We start from the raw sequence: 20,692 nt of genomic DNA, 5'->3' as shown, positions 1-20,692 counted from the left end.
TCATCCATTATATCTGATATCTTTGCGAGAAAAGGCGATTACGATGCAAAGACACACACCAATGCACAACCAGAGAAAAGACCTTGTGATGCTACATCTAGAAAGTGGCCATCTGTAAGCCACAAAAAAGCCAAACTTACAGACTTTTTGATTATGAACACCAGTCTATAATATTTTGGTTACAGCATCCCTGGGAATCCAATAAAAGTATTCAATCAGCATCAAATCTTTCCAATTTGGAACCAAATCTAAAATAACTATATATTAGGGTTATTGTGAACCTGCTGTTTTATTATACCACAATTAATTTTATGACTTCTTAATAGTCTGACTAAATACTAGATAATAAATATATTTTGTGTAGACTCTCTATAAAGTTCAATGAAAAATGTCATTGCACTGGAATGATACTGAATATGCACCCAGATCAGTAAAACACCATTTAATCTAAAACAAACAAGTCAGATTTTAAATTGACCTTTTCATATGTGCTGACGATTCATTATTATATAAAGACAATCATCCTATGAGTTAAAACTACGTTGGCCAACATCCTTGTAATATCATTGTGTGACTGCAGCAAAGATAAACAATTTTCAATGGAAATGCTCTTTTTTCCTTTGTTAATAAGTAAGTTCTTTGTTCCAAACCTTGTTTTTTCAGTTTATTCATCTGAAAAGAAGGAAAGATATTGGGGAGAAAAATTGTTTTTGCCACTGTTTTGCAAGGCAGATGGAAATGTAGGAAGAATCGATGACACAAAAGCTCACATTTGTTATATCAACTAACTTGAAAAGCAGCAGTTAGGTGTTTTAAATAGTCTAAATCATCCAATTTGCATTATCAACATATCAGAACCTATTTTACATTGAAATAATTTTTGCTTAAGCATCCTACACAAGTGGAAGTGTTGAAAGACAACAATGATAAGTGAAATCTTGTCATTGACATTAACCCTTCCTAGGGTTATTAGTGTTTTATTTTTTGGAAACTTGTCAAAAAAATGTGTGCTAGGTTTTTGATGCCTCTTCACTTTGGGAAGCTTAATGTAAGTGCTTATGGTATTATTATTTTCTCCAACATAATTAATTTTGCAGACTTTTGCTACCATCACTTATGTTACTTAAGACAGTTTCCCAGGCTGTTGTGACTCTCTGTAGAGTCTAGCAGAAGGTGGCTCAGCCTTTCATGTGAGATCATAATTAGAGGTTTGCTACAAACAACTTTAGGACACACATTAAGCAAAACAAATTTCTAACTTTTAAAAGGTGAAAGCTTTCTCCATTTTGTTTAATTTTGCTTCCTGTAGCAGGCTCTATTCCATGAAATTTCTGTTTCACTTCTGAGAGACAGCACTACAACCGCCATCATTGAAAAGTTTCTTTTATTTTTAAAATTCTTTTCTTATTAAAATACAGCCATGTTAAAAGAGTTGAAGCAATCTTGTTCTGCTTGCATTAATAACAAATTAGTGATCAAGCTGACATTATTAGAAGTATAAATAAGCTATATATAAAGATTAACTAGCTATCATCTTTTACTGAATGATGTCTAGCCAATACTAAAGATACCAAATTGATCTTTGCATTGCATAAATCCACCTTTATTTTAATTCTATACCTGAAGTATAATTTACCTTTATATAGCAACACAATAAACACTTTTCAACAGAAGCCAAAAAAATTATATGTACTATTTGTTCCATACATAAAAGACAAACTATATCATGTTGTGTATCATATATGATTTAAAGACACCTATAATTTCTTCATGAAAATACTCTACTATCATAAAAACAGACATCAAATACATATGTTCAAAAAAGAGAAAAGTTAAGTAACTGCAACCATTTGAATGAGGCAAAACCATATAGTCAGTATACAAGATATTGATCTTTCTGTTCCTGTGCACAATCTTTGACAAATATTGCTTCTTATTTTACCCATTTTTGATAATGTAACATTTTTAACCCCTATGTTCATGTGTGTCTGTTTCAAAGACTTGCAGCACTGGTGACAGGTAGATCCATGTGTTATTTTGAGTTGTGTCAGATGAATAGTTACACGCACATATTTCCCTGGAGAACAGCATTTTTTTCTTCTATAGCTCAAGAGAAAAATTCAGAGCCCATCCTAAATGTAATTGAGAGTATGACTACTTGCCTTCATTCAGAAATATACTGAAAATGGTAAAAAGTCAGTGGCTTCCCTTGCTCTTATAACCTTGAAACCAGAAAGAAGGGTGCAGATTTTATCCAGAAAATGGTTTCAGTGTCAATGTTAGGAAATTGGCTTGGCCTGAGGAACATTTATATGCATTACCACTGAGACAGTATCCACTTTGACTCTCTTCCTGCTCTTTCTTGTACCCTCAGACTTTCTGCCATTTTAATATTTAGAGGGCTTGTGTTGTGGGTTCCTGTAGATTGTTTCCACTGTAGTAATAATACTCTTTTCTTTTATTTTCCATTCCATTGGAATGTTGAAACTTGAACCAAACCAAGTAGCTAATTGTTTCTGTATTCCTGATAGGTCTCCTGATAAAACTTGATTGTGTTCTTTTTGGGATGGACAGAAGCCATTAACATGGTACATGAAATAGCATTGTAGGTTGGTCCCAAGGGATCCAAGATGGAATCCAGCCTTACAGCTTCTGTAGATAATTCAGAAAAAAAATATTAGTTTCTCCTTTTTCAACTCTACTACCAAAAAGAGTAGAGCCCATTATCTGGGAAAATTCTAGGCCAATTCCCCGTTGACAATCAGAATAATGTTTTGAGTATATTTCTGTCATTGCCTTTGTGGCACTAGAGTATAACTATCCTTTATTTATTATTTCCTTTTGAGTTCCTTGGAAACATGAATGGAGTCCTATTTCTTTTGCCTTTATATCTGTGTGCACACAGAAAATTTTCATTAATTGAACATTAGGGGGTGGAAAGTAGATGCTGGCTCCAGAGCATTCTTCTCCCTATAATCCAAAACACCTCCCAACCAATGACATAAGCAACCTGAACAAACATTTTTACTGATACTTTCTTTCTACATTACTCTTAAAGGTTTATTCACAAATGATAGATTTTAATCATCAGTTTGAATCCTTAAATTGAAATGTCCTTTATTTTCTCTTTCCACATAATTAACAGAAATAATAATGACTAACTTTTATCCAGTTATTTCTCTCCCTTAGATAGGATTCTACACATATAACTTTTAAAATAATACAACAATTCCATAGAAGAGTTTTCATTTTATATAAGGAAAGTTAGGTCTGAGGGAATCCTCCTGCAGTCACAATTTTTTCACTTTTTGGCTAAAATGCTTTCCCTAAAATTCTCTCAGCTTGACTAGATCTTATCTTCCTGACTACAGGCCCCTAACCTCTCTTAGAAAATAAGCAATTGTAATTTCTTTCTTTGCTTCTCAAAGCTGTGAATCTTCTTCCAACCTCTTGCTAGTTTTACAAGCCAGAAATGTCTTTCTCAAGAACATTCTCTGGGAACCATTACTTTGGAATATAATCATTAAGAAAGGTTTTGCCCCATCCACCATTTCTCTGTGGGAGTGTAGAGGCTTAATGTCTTAGGCAACATTTAGCAAAAAAGAGTTGAGCTAATCACTCTAACACCCTCCTCCTATCATCCTCCAATACTTTTGTACTACTTCACCCCAGTGTTTAAAAACTCCCGTATTTTGTTTTGTTTGTTTGTTTCAGCATATTCCTTCCCCTATTGAAATAGTATTGACCTCCATTGCAATGGTTTTGAATAAATCTTCCTTCCTGTTTAAATCTGCCTGGCGCAGTTCTTCTTTGACTTTTTCCAAACTTTTATCTTTATCACTTCTCAGCATTCTACACCATCTCTTCCTTTTTGATTACCATAACTTAGCATTTGCCTAAGAGATATATTCTTCTAGAAGTCATAAGTAAGTTTCTCTCCATTTTCCATTCTGTTCCAGGGGGCCATTCCATCACTCCTTTCTTTATTCCTATGACACCAGCACTCCTTCCTTCATTTTCAAATCATGGTGACCACCTTTCTAAGATGTAATTTTTCCCAGTGTACTATTATTTAGTCTTTGTTGTGCTTCCTATTTCCTCATAAGATTTTCTTCCCACTCTGACCACTTAAATCTTTCTCACCCTTCACAAATATATTTTTGATATTTCAGCCTCTTGACATTACTATAGTTCTGATTTTATTTTCAAAGTACAACATATAATAAACAAACAAAAAAAACTATTAAAAAAACAAAATTTCCTTAAGCTATAGATTGTATGAAATCCCAAGTTATAGATTGAATTCACTATATCATTCCAGAATAATGCTTGAGGAAAAATCTTCAGAATTTTTCAGGATACATCAGGAAGGTACTTTGATGTTCAACAAGTGCTGAGCTTTAGGCAAAGACTCATGTGGATGCCCACTCCTTCGATGGAGGCCTTTCCTACAAGAGGTGGATGTGCTGCTTTCTCTTAGTTCATATGATGGATGCATCCTGTGAACATTTACACTCATAAGAGAATTCCTGATTACATGACATTGCTAGTAATAATAATAGACTTAAGAAACTGATGAGTCCCCTGCCTCTCCCACATGAGAACAAAGCAGTCCTAATTATCTAGCACTAGGAAGTCGGTGCCAGTGTGGATTTATGTTCCCTTCCAAACTAGAATATAGCATCACAATTGATTTTCTTTTTCCAATTCTAATTTTCCAGACTTATTAAAATGACTCTAAACCAAACTGCTTTGAAAGAAATAATGTTGGCTTTCTCCCATTATTCCTTTCTTTTCTCCCTTGTCCCCTTTCTACTAAATCAAATTAATCTGCTTTAAAAATAGAAAAGATAAGTGATTATATAATCTTCTAAGGGAGGCAGGAAGCTGTGGGACATAAGGCACAGATGAAATGCTCACACATCAGGCATATTTCAACACTGTGCATGTCAATCCAAGTCTTTTGTGGCCTAGTACTGTGGGGATGCAGAAAATGGAAGTGGGAGGGCTTCCCTTCCTCTGAGGCCAAAAGTGATGCAAAGACATTTTGAGGAAAAAGAAATGCTTCCAGAAGCCCAAGGAAAATATCAAGACGCTGCTCTGAGCTCAGAATACTCAGAGTTTTACACACACACACACACACACATACACACACACACACACACACAAACCGTCAATGAGGAAAAACAATTTTATTATTTTATTTCAGGTCAGTAGTGGTGCTTCACTAGAACCCATTTCTAAAATTCAAGCTTCTGTCCTACCTGTCCCTCAAAAGATCAGATTTGGTCCAAGGAAATGTCAGTTGAGGGGAAAGATGGTGATCTGTGTGAACAGAGTTATTTTAAGAAGCCAATGGCATTTGCATTTCTAAACTATTAGGAGACAAAACGAAGGGGAAATTTTAAAATGCATGTACATGTATACATGTTTTAAAATCTAATTTGGGGTCACAGCTGTAATTGCAAAAGCTTTGGATTGTGTGTCATGCTGGAATAATGTCGTGTTAGTGAATGTAAAGCATTCAGCATTACTTTATGCCTCATTGCACCCTAAGTGTGATGCTATTTCAATACAACACCTACCACTTTTAGGTCTTTATGCTTAAGTATGTCTTGCTGGATGAAATCAAGCTACAAATTGGATGAAATTGGGTCCTCCCAGTTGATTCTACAGCTAGAAGCTCCCAACCCCAATTGTTTTTTAAGTCCAATTCCATGAATTCAGAATTTAAATTATCATGATTTCTTGCACTGAAAAATAAATACAAAAGCTCAACTTGCTGCAGAGATGAAAAGCAGTTTTTTGGACACAAAAATAAAGTTAACTTTTTTTTTTCCCACACAGTCTTTAAAAATGGCTCAGAAATGCAGTGAGCAATACCAGAGAAAACATAACCTGCAGGAATTTGAAACAGTGTATCCATTGCTTAAGAAAAAAAAAATTCTTCATTCAAAAGATCTAATTTCACAGAAAAACAGCTCCATGTTCAGTATGTTTCGTGTCCTTCCATCCTTGTATAGTAACTCAAGTAATTCCACTGCCACCTAAATTTGTAGTTGCCACACAAATATGCTTGTTCTCAAAGACAATATTCAGATCACAATGTCCTACCACTTGGTAATTAAAGATGCACTTGGAAAGATGACCATGTTCCTAGAGTCTGACCATTCCACCCTTAAAAGATTTATCTTTCAGTAACTTGTATAAAAGGTGGTTGAATAGATTTTAGTGCTTCAGAGTTGAAAGTCAGCCTAGCTGGAATTGAATCTAGGTTTCAAACAGCAATTGCTACTGCAGTTTCTGAAGATTGTTAAATTAATTTTGAAATATCCTTTCATTGTAAAGACAAAAAGCTCTTCAAAACAGTACTATTTTTCCTGGCTGTATATTTGGTTGGATAACTCTAATAACATGAATTGCTAAAAACAGTCAGAATTTCTTTCTTCAGGCATGTAATTGAATTATGCTAGGTAAAGTCTATATTTTGAAGAGGAAAAAATAGTTAACTAGAAAAAAATATTGTATTATCCATGGATGGATATTGTAATAACTGTATCCAAGCCATCAAAAATAATTAAATTTTCTAATACCAATCATGAGAAGAACTAGGCTAAAAAAATGGTATTATGAGTTGATGCACTTGTACTTATTTTCAATAAAACAGAAGATATATTAATAATGTAGTAGATAAAAACATTCTGATAAATGAGAGTAGTACTATGTAGGACAGGTTTTTCTCTAGATTTCTCCAACACAGGTCTTAGTTCTTTGATTGCCTCCTTTCTCCACGTGGCTCTTATTTTTGCTTACTGTGTACACCTAGCTGTCCAGCTTATCTCCTTCTATTCTCTTTCTGTCACTACTGCCTCCTCCCCTATCTGGTAATGTAATGATTTTTTTTTTTTTTTTAGTGATCTTTCAGCTAGTTCCAGGCCTGCCTTCCGCCACAACTAAGCAGGGAAAGCTATCTCAATAACTTACTTATTCCATTTATGTCCTGGTCAAAACAATGAACATGGTAAAAACCAAAATATTCTCAAAATACAAGTTAGAAAAATTATAGATGTTAGATGGAATCATAGTTTCTCTCTCTCTCTCTCTCTCTCTCTCTGTGTGTATGTGTGTGTGTGTGTGTGTGTGTGTGTGTGTGTGAGAGAGAGAGAGAGAGAGAGAGAGAGAGAAAGAGATTTCTTTAGAGGTGTATTTTATGTGTAGAAATAGGTAGATGGTTGCATTTTCAGATGGTACAAAGACAGAGGAAGTCTACTGAAGGAGACATCTCTAGAGACAATTATTTTTTGCCTCATCCCAATAGAAATCAGCACATGGTTACCAAGTGAGGAGTGATACACTGTAAAGTGCAACAGGAATGAGGAGATTCACCCACCACTCTGCAATAGTAACTGCTCTGCCTGCAACTCAAGCAAGCCTCCCACATATGAATTCCAACAAAGAAGGACTGAAAAATAAGTATCATAAACTCAATCTATTAATTATAGGCATGCATGTTATATATTTTCTATAGAAGTACATTAGTAGAGAGAGAGGGAGGAGGTATTTATTTCTATACACAAAATTTATACATACAATAGATCCTCACTATTCATTGATTCTGTATTTGTGAGTGTATCTACTTACTAAAATTTATTTGTAACCACTCAAATCAATACTTACAACATGTTCAGAGCAGTGAAAAAGTTGGCTCATCTAAAATGCAAGTTCTCAGCTTAAACCCTATAAGGCTGTGCTCCACCACCTTCTTTCAGCTCTCTTATTGTAAGCAAGTGTCCCATTCATGGTCTATTTAGTGCCACATTTTCTTTCTGCTGAACTTGTTGCTGGTGATTTTACTGCTTAAAATTGTCTCCAAATAGAGTACTGAAGTGCTGTCTGTCACTCATCAGCACCAGGAGGCAGTGGCATTCCTTATGGAAGTCATAAGTTCTGTCAGGTGGGAAGCAAAGAGTTGTTGCCCTGAGTTCAAATTAGCAGCTCACCAATACCTGCTAAATGAGGTGACTTGAAACAGAAACGCAAAGAGGATAAGGTTGTGCACTGACCACTGGATGAAAATGTTGTGATCAGAGGCTTTTGGAAACCTGACCCTGTATTTCCCCTTGGTGCAATGGCTTCCTATTCCCCAATTCAGTGTTTGTGGTGACTGTAGAACAGAAAGAACTGAAGATGTGTGCCTGTGTGTCTCTGTGGTCTCATTCTTTACCCCCTCCTCTTACACACACACACACACACACCATATATATATATATATATATATATATATATATATATATATATATATATATTACATTTATAAGAATCCGCTACTACATAGACAGTTTTTAAAAAATAGACCATACATTAGACCTAAAATAAATTTCAACAAATTCTGTAAAGAATCATTATCTTAAAACTGTGGTTTCCAACCCTAATGAAAAAATGAGTTTCAAAATAGCATATATTTGGAAATATATTATTATATACTTAGCAATGTATTTTATTATTTGAGATCAAAAGTAAATTATAAGGAAAAATGTAAAAATTGTAATTAGATGTTTAAAAATGAATATGCTAAAATTTTCTGAAATACAACAACAAAAGGGATAGATTTAAAATTATAGTTACAAATATGCATATTTAAAAATTAGATTTAAAGCACTATTTAATAATTATATGCAGAAAATTTGAAACTGAGGACATATGTATGATCTTAATAAATAGAGATTTCATTTTCTAAAATAAAACAGCTAAATATTAAAAAAAGTGAATTCTCCCTAATAAATGTATAAACTCAGTGCATACCCACTCTTATTTCTAGCTGGATGTTTTGATAAATACACATAAATTTGTATATATAATAAAAGGCCACAAAGTTCTTTAAGACAAGTATTAAAAAAAAAAGAATAAATGAGGAAAGACTTTTCCAACTAGATAAGAAGATAAACTACCATGCGGCAGTAATAAAAGTCATACATAAGCACAGAAACAGACAAATGGACCAATGGATCAAAAGAGAATACTCAGAGATAAATGAATATACACCTGAGAACTTAATACATGAATTAGCTCAACAAAGAAAGGATGATTTTAAAAAAATGGTATGGAGTAAGTGCATAATTTTGTGGAACAACATAAAACAGGCTCACAACACCACACACACGGCTGGTCACTAAATGGAAAAAAGACCTATCAAGGTGATCAAAAAAATATAGGAAAATGTCATTATTCCTGAAATGGGAAAGAGGGAAAATTTAAACAAAATTTTGAAAACACAAATCATTAGCTAAAATAATGGTGAAGAGACAAAGTTAAGACACATGATATATTAAAATGTGTAAAAATATTAATAACGAGTTTTAGAATTCTTACACACCAATAACAACAAGAAACAGATAGGAACTTTGATGCACACATATATCAAATATAAAATTTTTATTTGTCAATTTTAGTACAATGAAATGGAAAAATAAAGAAGGAGATGAATACAAAGCTTATAAAAGAAGTAATTAGGAAAAGACAATAATAAACAGAAGAAGATGCTCAAATCACTAGTAATTAGAAAATAAAAATTAAAGCAACCATGTGACACCAAGTTATTCCTTTAAACTCCTATAAATTTGAAATCTAGAAAACACGGAGTGTTATTGAGGATGTGGACATCTAGAGACCTTCATGCATGTAAATGTAGACTTCTGTCACTTTGAGGAGCAATCAGACGTCAGTTAGTCGTGTTTAGTATGTTTACAGGTAATGGTTCAGCAATCCCAAATTTCTTACCCAAATTTAAGGACGTTCATCACAGTATTATTTGCTGGTTCAGGGCATAGATAACAGTTATCATACCATCACTGGAAGAGCAGATGAGGTGTGTGGTGGTGGGTGGTTACCTACAGTAGTTAAGAACAACAGATTCACTATCCACCTAGCCACATAGATTTTAATTCAGCACTACATATGGAAACAATAGAAATGAGAGAGAAATATATACAAAATATCAGTCACATAAATTTAAAATGCATGCAAACAAAACAACATTGCAAACTTGCATGAACCAATGATGACAACATATGAAATCGGAGGATAAAATTCACTCAGCCATATTCATCTGATTCACACCAATTAAGTCACTTCAAAAATTATATTACAAACCATGCTATCATCATAAACCTCAGTTTTATGGCATATTAATAAGCCAGATGACTCTTTATAAAAAGAATGTCTGGTCAGGAAAACCATTTGGTATGTTTCTCACAGATTTATTCAGACTAGACCTGATTTGGGGCTCACGTTTGATACAGAACATCCATGAATAGGTGCACATCTTTTTTTTTCCCCTCTTTTAACAGGTGCACATCTTGTGCTAAGAGTTGGGTGAGTGAGAGGACTGAAGAGCACCTGAAATAAAGAACAGGGAGTAGGCTTGAAATGGGAATGTAGCTCAGTGGTAAATAGTTGTCTAGCATGTGTAAGACCTGGGTTCAATTCTCTAGTACTGGAGGCGGGGGGACTTAAAAAGAAAGAGAGAGAAAAATGGGGGCAAATGGAAACTTTTTCTATGCAAGCATGAAGAACAGGCACTAGTATGGCAGTATGTATAAACGTGGCTGTATAACCAATGTGATCCTGCAATTTGTACACATGGGAAAAATAAGAATTCATACCCCATTTGGATCAAATATATGATATTTCAAGATCATTGTAATGTTTTGAGCAACTAATAAAAAATGAAAAAAAAGAATATATGTATCTCTATTCAATTAATTTATGGAGCTTTTTTATAGAAGAAAGAAGACATTGAATAGCTTCCCAGGGGGACAAAACAGAAAGAGCTTACAGGCAAAGTAGATTCAGGATGAGAATAAAAGGGAAAGTTTTATCCATGAGAAAAGCCCCTATTGGGCATAGTTATAGGATGAGATTCTTGTCTACCAGTTTTTATGCAGAAGGTAGACATTATGGGTCAGGAATGTAGAAAAATTCCTGTATTAGAAGCACTCTAAAGGAAATGGTCCAGTGAGGCTCCTTTAATCCTTCAAATTTTTGTAAATCAAAATCTTTGAATGGTAAAGAAAAAACAAAATGTTAGTTGGATGCCTGTAATCCCAGCAACTTGGGAGACTGAGGCAGGAGGATCACAAATTTGAGGCCAAGCTCAGTAATTTAGCCAGACCCTGTCTCAAAATTAAAAAAGAAAGTCTGGGAGTATAGCTCATAGTGTAGCTCAGTGGTAAAGTATTCCTGGTACAAAATAAATTTTTAAATAAATAAAAGTGTGAAGCATTTTCTTTTTCTCAAATTTAGTCACCATTGACTTTATTGACTAAATAAACTATTGAGTTAAAAAAGAAAGACAAAAACAACCTGAGAATAATTCAAGGATTCTGTTTCTCTCTCTACTATGTATAATGCTGGTATGTCTTCCTTATTCATCAGTCCCCACTAAAGTGAGTAAGGACACACTTTGATGACTCCAAGTGTTTACTCATATGTGAATCTTCTTTCAGACCTATGATTAGCTCTCCACAGTCATAATCCTGTACCAAAGGCCTCTGTTTTTCTCCATGGGTTTGGGAAAAACAACTCCTGAGTGCAAAATACTCATTGGTACAAATTCTCCGTATCAACCTTCTGACTCAAATTTCTGCAACAAAATTGACTATAAGCCTTGTAGCATGAGCTCACTCAGGAACTATAACATCATTAGCATGACTGGGATTTTAACTCTTGTAACCATAGAGGCACTAACCTAAAACACTAGACTAAACTTAAGGAATGAGGTGAATTCATTCCTTTTCCTTCTCTTCCACTGATAAAATTTAAACTATATCTTAAGATATTAAGGTATTCTTGGAAGTAGTTTTAATAAAGTTGGAATGTCAAAAAATCTAAAACTTTATTTTCTAAGTAAAATGAGTAATGACAAACCTTCTTTTGCAATCTAATAAACTCTCTAGAATTCATGACAATTAAATATTTAGTATAAATGGCTCAGTAAAAATATAATTCAAAACTAGGCACTCTTCTTTCCTCATATACTGGTCATTAAAAATTACAAATAGGTCTTTTTACTACTTGTAGAACATTCTTACTTAACTGTACCTCCCATTATATAAAACTTAATAAAAGGATCAGAAACCTATCTCTTAAGGATTATGAGAGGAAGAAAATAATTATATCACTAAAGTGAAATTCCTGATATTAGATGCCTAAACTGTGTGTACAATGCTAAACTCAGAGTTGTTCTAGCAGAGCAATTTGCTGATGGCCCAAGGTCAACAAATAGTTGACTTCAGGTCTAATTCAACCTGCCACCTCTTATAATAAATAAATATTATTGGAACACATTGTCCCTGTTCATTTATGTATTGGTTATGGCTGTTTTGGTGCTACAGATTTTTTCAGCAGTGTCTGAGAACATAAGGTCCTTGCAGAACATCTTTGTCAAATCCTTCCCTTGAAGGCCCATGAAAGAGATATTGAGACCTTCAAGTAATAACTTAATAAATATAAGTAAATAAAGAGTACACCAAATCAGACAGAAAGGAAATTACCTCAGTAAACAAAAATTCACCCCGAAGGAAAGCATTAGCGAGATCTTTATTAATTCTTTCATTAGACACATGAGTATTAAGGGCCTCTTGTTAGTTTATCACCCTGCCAGGCCATAGATACACAAACAAGGATAAAGAAGACTATAATTTATATCCTCCTAGAGCTTGGAATGGAATTCACAATACATACAAAACCACAAAATCTAGTGAATTATGTCCTTTAGTTCAGGGTGCTGTGAGAAATAAAACTTATAAGTTTAAGAGGAACCTCTGTTATATTTTTTTCCCTGAATTTGTTTTTCCCTTTCAGGAACAGAAACAATAATGCTCTTCCTTTGGGGAAATATGTCTCTTCCACTCTAAACTTGAATTCCTGGAAAGGCTTGTAAGTCCATTGTTCCTCTACCCACAGAGTCGGAAATAGTATGCCAACTAGGTGCACTGGAGTAGCCCATGTTCCCTTGTACCTGATTCCTGCAGGAATTGTCTTATGACCTAAATCTATCCAATCACAGGCCATCTTTGGTATCCATTTATAGTGAAGACAGGAAGTCATCTTTCTTATTTCCTCTTTGATCATGATGCAGTAAATCTATAAGTTCAGTTACCAGGGGCCTATTCTCTTTCATGAGATCATGCAAAGATACACAAAAAGATAGAGACATAGAGACAAACACAGAAAGTAACTTTGTGGCACTTAAGATTCAATTGTCCTTGGAGCCAAAGATAAAGCACAGATGATTAGAAAATGATATATTAGGATAAGTTACCCTAGACATTTATAAAAAGGAAATAATTGTTTTGGGATTGAATTAGAGTTTCTAAAAGTATTTGCCACATATAACTGGGAACAAGAATTGTGTGTGTGTGGTGTGGGGAGATAATGAAAGAAAAGGAGAATGGAATTGGGGTGGGATAAAACCCCAAGTGTCAGTTGAGTGGATCATGTCATATTCTTTGATATGACACTATCAGGTCTATAAATTCTATAGTGAAACATTTGGAGGGAAATGATTATTCATCTTGTTATCTCAAGTTTAAGTTTCACAACCTACAATATGCTCCCTAATCCACTCATTTACCCCATCACTCCAATGTAATAGCCTTCCTAAGGTTCCTAACAATGGCCTGAACTCTGAATTCAATTAGAAATTTGTTTCATATGTTACCTTTCTTGACATCTTGATGCTATTGCCTATGCTGTGCTTTTTGAAATACTCTCTGCACTCTGGGACCACTTTATTGTTGTTGTTTACCTTGCACATTCTCAATCCTCTTGTTTAGCTTCCTTTGCATGCTAATCCTCCTGTGTGTACCAGATTAATTCTGGAGTTACCAGCTGGGCCTCCAAACTCCTGCTCACTCTATATTCCCTCCTGTTCATCAAATTAATCCCCACCCACATTGTTAAATGCCATCAATATATTAAGAACTACAAAATTAGTATCTTTATTTTTCATAGTACTCTTATGAATTCCAGACATATATATCCATGAACTATTTTCAACATTTTTTTCTTCTGCTCTTAAATGAACCTCAAACTTGACAATAAATGAAGTATTTGTGAATTCATCCTCTAAAATTTTAGTTTCTCGTAATCCTGTAAATGACAACAACATGGTTAAGTCAGAAATTTTGAAGTCATTATTTCTTTTCTATACTTCAGTCCTAGCATTTAGGGATCACTATACTGGGGTTTTTAAACAGTGGTTCTCAAAGTATAATCTTTCAGAGAACAGCAGCAGCAGCATCCTCATCACCTGGAAACTTGTTAGATATGTGAAATGTCAGGGTTCACTTTACATTTTCTAAATCAAAAATTAACTTAGTGCCCAGCAGTCTGTAAAATAAACTAAAGTTTAAGAACTCCTCTCCTAAATCGAACTTCTAAGAATCTCTAAAAGTTGTTAATGTTTCTCAATCTCTATTGCCATCTATGTAATTAAAATACCATCTCTAGCCAGAGATCTATGGTACATTGCTAATCTCTCTGCTCATATAAAAGCACTCTGTACAACTTGTTTCATTTTTCAGAGAAAATTGTCTCAGTCATTTACTTTTTAGCCAATTAGGTCTTATAATTGCCACCAAAAACCTTATTCAACCTCTGCCACCCAGTATAAGTTAAGATCCATTCAGAAATGGTGTCCCCTACTCTTGAAGAAAGCCTAATGCTCTCCAGTGTTTAGAATTCACTCCTCTCTACCCTGGCACATATTCCTTAAGAAGATCATCTGGCTCTGGACTGGAGGATTCAGCACCTTCCTTTTGCTGTTATTGCTTAATTTAGTAAGGAGCACAAATAAATTTGCTCATTCATCTGTTTAACAAATACCTATGTAACACACACTACATAGTACAACTGATATTAGGTCTTGGAAATTCAGAGACAACAGGGTTCTAGGATATGCCTACATGAAGTTTCCAGTTTAATTGGAAGAGAAGGTAAATTGGTACTATAATCTAAAGTATATAAGTAACAAAGAAACAAGTGTTCAGGGAGAACAAATGAATTACGGAGTAAGTAACAATGAAGGGATCTGAGGATATGATTCTGTGGTAGAGTGCTTGCCTTCCACCCCCAGCTCTGAAATAAACAAATAAGTAAACAAATAAAATAATGATAATAAAAATGAGGGAAAGTATCTTTACATAGAACAATAAGGACAGGCCTCAGAAAGAAGGGACCTGTTCCATGAATGGCAGGGAAACAAAGATAGAGAGGAAGATAGGTACAAGTTTCCTGAAGCAGGTAAGAACTTCTTGTTAATGAATGTGTTGTTAATGATGAAGCCCTTGAACCTCAGTGAGGCTAATGAGGAAGGAAGCAGGAGACAGACATGAAAATGAGACTGGAGTGTGAGAACAGGTCAGATTCCCAGGGCCTCTTCAGTCTTCCAAAGCAGTTTAGATTATACTCAAAAGCAACACCTAAATTATTTTAGCTGTTCTTCCAGAGTATAGATATGAAGAGAAGATACAGGTAGCCCTGTTGAAATGCACAAGGTCAGAGCACTGACACTCACAAAAACACTGCTTTGGTTTTGGGGGGTATTTCTACAAAGAAGCATGCCTAATAGCCATTTTCTAAGCATGTATCCATTTCAAGCATATTAAGAATTTAGGTTAAGTAACTTTATATCAGTATTTTACTAGTGAAGTTTAATTGTTTTATTTTAAGTGGTCTTGTTATTGTTGTTTGTTTTTTAAACCTATGATCTCTGTCATCCAAAGAATCAATTAGTGATGCTTTTCAATCCTACTTTTGACTTGGGCATTTCAATCACATATTGTTTTAATTTATACTTTATTTTAAGCTTTATTTAGCTATTCTGTTGTTCTCCTTCTTTATTTAAATATGAATATGCTCAGCAGGCGGGTGGCTATATTTATCAAGCCGCCCCCTGGTCTTCCTAAAAATAAATAAATAAATAGCTCTTATGTAATGAAAAAATAAGTCAAATAAATTAACTAAATCAAATATTTTCCTCCTACAAAATGTCCTTTTTTGGATATTCTGCCTACTTTTTGGCTACCTCTTTTGCTGCCTGGAAAGGGAGCAGAGAGGTACAGATGATATTCATAACTTGTAAACGGTGTCATTAACAGAGTTTTAGATTATTTGGTTTTCGGCTTCTCTGTAAGGGTTGAAAGAATCAGATCAGATACTGAATTACCTGTCCACATATGAGCACAGCCCTGTTTTCAATTCCTTGCAACCCACTGGCAGAGCGATCATCAAGTACCGTCTTGTACAAAGAAGCATGCCTAATAGCCATTTTCTAAGTTGCTTGGAGCTATTTCGGCTGTAGCATTATTTCCAATTCAGGAAATGTTTTCCAATGCAAGGGAAAAAATAGAGATATTTTTAACAACTCCGTAAAAAGAAACCTTGCTTTAAACTTTGTTCTGCTCCTGATGTCAAAGCAGATTGCCCAACTAATTAGGACTCTAAGGTCTCAGTCAGGGCCCTCAGCTTTCCTGAAGCCTTTGCCTTGACCTTATTTACAATCAGTTCAATCTATGAATATATTCCAACAATCATCTAGGTTAATTCCTAGCTTAATTTCTTCCCTCCTCGCCAAAAGGCCTTTCTTTAAAATCACATGTAAGAAGTAAACCAATAAGGATGAAATGCAGGCTCGGTGGGCTGTATATATGTAAAAAGCCTGTCTCTTGTGTCAACTTAGACAAATACTTAAACTCTCTGGGCTACTATTGCCATATTAAAATATAGCATGCTCAGTTCAATTTGAATTTTAAATAAGTACTGGATATTTTTGGTAAAATCATATTCTATATTATATTTGGCTACCCTCGGGTTTCAGTTTTCTTAAGTATATGATGAATATAAAAGAAGAATTGTGAAGTTTAAATTAATCCAGTGGAAGCATTAAGGTTAGGTGTCCGGCAGATGCTAAGGCTTCACTGATTATTAGTTGCTGTGCTGCTATCATCTAGTTTTCTGAGAAACACAGGAATATACGGAGCACACTAGGTGAAAAGGGGCTTAGAAATTGCCAGAGAAAATTTATTCTGTCAATACATTCTTTGTTGGATGCAATCATGTGACAGGACATAAATGTTCCCATTTAGTCCCAGAGTCTGATGTGTCATTATTGTTTTGGGCCCATTTTAAAGATTTTCCAATGTGAGAAACTAAGACTCTAGAAGTTGAGTAAATTGCTGAGAGACGTAAGTAATATTTGGTAAAGTTGGGGTTTCTTTTGTGAGATTCCAACATACAGACTGCTTTGTCTATTCTAATCAATGTCCTAAAATAAAATGAAATTTGATACTACTCAAAAAGTATTCAAAAGTTCTTTGAATTTAAGGGAAAATATGGATTTCTATCTTAGTATTAATAGGAAAATGATAATGAAAAATTATATAATACTAAAAAGCTAGGATGGACCATCACCATAATTTAACTTAATTATCTCACAATAGACCTATAAAAGTGAAATGTCTAGTTATTCTTTTCTTACAAATGAGGCAATGAAATTCAGGATCTAGATTAGCATACAGTTGTGTTAACATCAGGACTAAAACCCAGGTGTTATTATCTCTTAGGTATGCTGCAATAATATACCACAGATTGTGAGGTTTAAACTACCAGAATTTACTTTCTGAACATTCTGGAGACTGGAAGTTCAAAACAAAAGTTCCCACAGGGTTAGTTTCTCCTGAGACCTCTCTCCTTGGCTTGCAGATGACTGCCTTCTAGTTGTACCCTCTAACATGGCCTTTCTCTAAAAAAATGAATACCTGAGTCACTCTTCTGTATTACAAGGACACTAGTCATAGTGAATGAAACCCCACACTTAAGACCTCAAAAACCTCTTAAAAGGATCTGTCTCCAAACCCAGACACATTGTGTATTAGGGTTTCAAAATAGGAATGGGGGGGCACAATTCAGTCCATAATATCAGGTTTTTTCTCATCTTTTAAGCATAAGACTTTTCAAATCTGATAATTTGCACATTCAGTAATTACACACTTGGGATCTGTTCCTTCTCATATCAGCATGGTATCTTGGACTAAGAGAAGCAATACTGAGAAGCAACTGATCATAGCTGATGAAATAATCAACCTTATGTGTCAAGAAGTATCAGAAATTTAAAATTTATTCTGATATGTATAAGGAAGAGATAGTGATGAGGCATATACTATCTTATCCCAATCCCTTCAAATTTGAAACTTTGAAGTGTAGAAAGTGTAGGCAGCACTCTATAGGTCAATCCAGGTATCTACAAATACCAGATTAGAGATTAATAGCTGGTTATGCTACATGATTAAATGGATGATTCATAAGACTACTACTTACTCCTGGAATAAGGTAGATTCTGTGACATAGGCTTATTTGTGCATATTTAGCTACAGCATGGACCTAGTAAAGAAGCTATTATGATAGCAGCTGGAGAAGAAATATGTAGAATAAATGTAAAAAAAAAATTTTCAACACATTGAATATAGGTAGAGAGCATTTTATATGGACACCACTATAAATGGTTTTGAGCTTCAATATTGGTTTTTTAAAAACACAGTCTGTACAGTGGTATTTTTATAGGCAGTGTCAAGCACAGTCGTTTTTAGTTACAGCTTGCATAACAGTTCAAGATAAATCAAAGTGAACTGTTCTGGAGGAAAAAAAAAATAGCACAGATTTGCTAGTACTCTCATCATTGCTTTGGCCAAAGGCTACTTTGCACTGTGTCTACATAACACTCATTTAACAAATATTTATTAAGTGTTGATTATTTGCCAAATACTGTCCAAGGTTGTGGGAATATATTAATGAATAGAACACAGTCCCAACGTGCAATATGCCTATAGCATCTTCTAGGGAGAGAAGTAGCAGCAGTACAGGGCATTTAGGGCTAAATGATGTAATGACCATATTCTCTGGGTTCTATGGAAGAGGCTAGCACTTTTTGGCTGATGGAAATCAAGGTAAATTTCCCCATGAATTGGTGTCCAAGCTCACATCAATGGCTCAGAGTTAGGCAAGTAGTTGTAGGAAGAGTCTTCTGAGACATAGGCTGTGATCAGTGTACTGAAAGTCAAAGTGAGCACAGTATGGGAAACCGTATACCACAATTAGACAACAGAACATGACACTGGGAGCCTTGAGAAATGAAGCTGGGAAAGTTCTCAAGGAAATGTATATGCAATAAAGAGAAGTTTGGTTTTCATCCTGGAATAAATAGTTACTTTTAAATAATTTTAAGAATGGTAGGAGTGTTGGGATTTTTGTTGTTGTTGTTGTTGTTTGTTTGGTTGGTTGGTTGTTGTTGTTTTGCTGTGGTTATAGAAAAATTACTCCAGTTCACCCCAGGTGTGATATGATTGGAAGACCAGGTAAGGTTAATATAGAATATAGACATAAGATTACGGTAGGTTGACAAAAGCATAAATAAGTTGACACATCTTAAAGAGACCCCACTGACAGAATTAGTGGTTGGATTAGATGTGAAAAGTGAAGTAGAGAAAGAACTAAATATGCTCTCCAGGTTTCTGAATTGGGCAACTTGTGAATCATGGTTGATTAGCTAAGAACAAAGAGCAGGTTGGGGGAAAACAGTCAGTGGTGTATGTATAATAATACTGCTTTTTAAAAATTCAAACAGTCCTTACCAAAACCCTATTCTGTACTTGATATCATTTTATTTAGGATGCTATAATGAAATATCATAATATGAGTAGTTTAAATAACAGAAATTAATTTCTTATAATTCTGGAGGCTGAGAGGTACAAAATCAAGGCACTGGAAAATTTGGTATAAGGAAAGGGCTCATATTCCGTCTCACAGATGGTTGTCACTTTACTATACCCTAATATGGCAGAAGAGATGAGGGAACTCTCTTGGACTTCTTTTATAAGGGCACTAATACCACTGGTGAGAGCTCTGCCTTTGTTATCCAATCAGTTCCCAGAGACCCTTTCAAATACCATCACCTTGGGAGATAGGTTTCAATATATGAATGGGGGAAGTCACATTTAATCCATATTATTTCACTCTAGGCCCCCAAATTCTTGTTCTTCTGACAAGTAAAATGCATGCATTTCATTCTTACCAACCCAAAGCCTTAACTCATTCCAGCAACAACTCAGAAGTCTAAACTCTAAAATATATGAAAAGTCATCTAACTAAGGTACAGGGGACACTCAAAATATAATTAATCCTGATAAGAATTGTAATGCAAAAAAATTTAAAAGTACACGTATAAAGGCATGAGTTGGTGTGAACATAATCTATATACGAAGTTATGAAAAATTATGCTCTATATGTGTAATAAAAATTATAATGCATTCCACTGTTACGTATTTTAAAAAATAAAATCAATAAGACTAAAAAAGAAAAAAAATTAATCCTGAGACTAACTCCTTTCCAGCTGGGAATTTGTGAAATCAAATTTTGTGTATCCAAAATACAATAGTGGGACAGTCATAAGATAGATATTCCTGTTCCAAAAGGAATAAATAGGAAAAAAGAAAGAGGCAACAGTTTTCAAGGAAGTCCAAAATTCATCAGGACAATCAACCTAAACCTCAGTGCTTGAGGAAAAATATTCTCTGACATTATGCTCTTTCACCTTCGGGACCCTCCAGGGTAGGAGAACTACCCCCGAAAATTTGCT

Source organism: Marmota flaviventris, chromosome 5 (genome assembly GCF_047511675.1).
Source record: "Marmota flaviventris isolate mMarFla1 chromosome 5, mMarFla1.hap1, whole genome shotgun sequence".
Lineage (NCBI taxonomy): Eukaryota > Metazoa > Chordata > Mammalia > Rodentia > Sciuridae > Marmota > Marmota flaviventris.
This window is presented reverse-complemented; position numbering follows the sequence as displayed.